A 2,555-nucleotide genomic window follows, 5' to 3' on the forward strand; every position below is an offset into this window, starting at 1 on the left:
AGTAACTTTCATACCGTTGCTGCAGCTCTTTCCTGCTGATAAGGTCCCCGCTTCATAGTATAGTCTTTCCCTTCATTTGATACGAAGGTATTCATGAAACTAACAAAGGAAGCTTTCCTTTGTAATCCCGTTTGTAGTAACAGAAGCCATTGAAGACGTGGACTGGGTCAGGAGAAAGTAAACACAGACTAACAAGATAGTCCTATAATCAATGGTCCTGTATCAGCACTGAACTCGAAATACGTCAGAAGGACAATTTCAACCCAGGGCTGAAGGGCCAATTGATGATATTCTCACGTCTTGCTCAACAAGTAACCTCGGTTAGACCTTGTTTATATTTAAATATAGTAAAGCTAATATAGTGAAGCTTGATGATTCTCTTCATATGCAAGTTGCAATGTAGTTTGTATATATATATATATATTATATATATATATATATATATATATATATATATAATTATATATATATATATATGAAGTCTGTTGGGGATGAGAGAGCTTGGGAAGTGAGTCAGTTGTTGTTCGCTGATGATACAGCGCTGGTGGCTGATTCATGTGGAAACTGCAGAAGCTGGTGACTGAGTTTGGTAAAGTGTGTGGAAGAAGAAAGTTGAGAGTAATGTGAATAAGAGCAAGGTTATTAGGTACAGTAGGGTGTGAGGGTCAAGTCAATTGGGAGGTGAGTTTGAATGGAAAAAACTGGAGGAAGTGAAGTGTTTTAGATATCTGGGAGTGGATCTGTCAGCGGATGGAACCATGGAAGCGAAGTGGATCATAGGGTGGGGGAGGGGGCGAAAATTTTGGAGCCTTGAAAAATGTGTGGAAGTCGAGAACATTATCTCGGAAAGCAAAAATGGGTATGTTTGAGGGAATGTGGTTCCAACAATGTTGTATGGTTGCGAGGCGTGTGGCTATGGATAGAGATGTGCGCAGGAGGATGGATGTGCTGGAAATGAGATGTTTGAGGACAATGTGTGTGGTGTGAGGTGGTTTGATCGAGTAAGTAACGTAAGGGTAAGAGAGATGTGTGGAAATAAAAAGAGCGTGGTTGAGAGAGCAAGAAGAGGGTGTTTTGAAATGGTTTGGGCACATGGAGAGAATGAGTGAGGAGAGATTGACCAAGAGGATATATGTGTCGGAGGTGGAGCGGGAACGAGGAGAAGAGGGGAGACCAAATTGGAGGTGGGAAAGATGGAGTGAAAAAGATTTTGTGTGATCGGGGCCTCTGAACATGCAGGAGGGTGAAAGGAGGGCAAGAAATTAGAGTGAATTGGAGTCATGTGGTATACAGGGGTTGACGTGCTGTCAGTGGATTGAAGCAAGGCATGTGAAGCGTCTGGGGTAAACCATGGAAAGCTGTGTAGGTATGTATATTTGCGTGTGTGGGACGTGTGTATGTACATGTGTATGGGGGGGGGGGGTTGGGCCATTTCTTTCGTCTGTTTCTTGCGCTACCTCGCAACGCGGGAGACAGCGACAAAGTATAAAAAAAAAAAAAAAAAAAAAAAAAATTATATATATATTATATATTATATATATATATTATATATATATATATATATTATATATATATATATATATATATTATATATATATATATATATATATATATATATATATATATATATATATATATTCAATAATGGATGGAACTTGGCTCCTAAGGTGATTTTGTTGTTGGGGTGGGACCTCCAGCGATTCTGTCCACCTTTTCCCTTTCTAGACATGTGGTGGTGCATTGGGTAGTGTGGCAACCTTCGTCTTCATCTTTTTGGGTGCAGGCTTGCAAACCTCGTGGAGTAGTTGTGGGGTTGGTTTCTTTGCTGCACCCGATATAGCCATCTGGGCGTAGCTATCTACTCGGGCTGGTGGGTCAGCCAGCATAGCTACACGCTCAGTCGATACCTGGGCTGGTGGACGAGCAGCCTTCCTTTCTTCCATGGCTACAGTCTGCCTAACGACCTGGGGTTGTGGAGCAGCCATCCTTACTACCACCCAGGTTGGTTGGGCAACCTTCTTTCGTTTCTTTGCTACACCCTTCTGGTTGGGCTGGTTGGGCAACCTTCTTTTTCCTCTTCTTCGATACAACCTGCCAACTGAATTCGTCTGCTGGTGGGTCCGTTTCTTTCATGGATACAACCTCTGTAGCCACTTGGGCTGGCCGGTCAACCTTCGGTTGTAGGTAAAAGTATATATATAGAATAATGTGGTTATCATCAGCAGCCAGAGACCATTCCTCCCTCCTTGCCTGCAGAGTTCTTGATTTTCTGGAAAGTTCTACGAGATTCTGGTAAGATAAATACCATTGAGAGGACGTTGTTAGGGGACAGTCAGGTTCAGTTTAGAGTTGGTTGTGGGATGGTTCTTTTACTGTGTCGTATCAGCCAGTTGGGTATTTCTATTCAGAATTTTCGTTAAAGTTTCGGTTTTCTAGAGGCATGATCTAGAACACTATTTTCCATATGTTTATCATTTTTCTTGTTATAGTTTCATTATAATCATTAGTTTTGTTATTGTTGACTTTCAGATATTTGATGTTATGTTTGTGATTCC

The sequence above is a fragment of the Panulirus ornatus genome, chromosome 42, assembly GCF_036320965.1.
Source record: "Panulirus ornatus isolate Po-2019 chromosome 42, ASM3632096v1, whole genome shotgun sequence".
In the NCBI taxonomy this organism is placed as follows: Eukaryota; Metazoa; Arthropoda; class Malacostraca; order Decapoda; family Palinuridae; genus Panulirus; species Panulirus ornatus.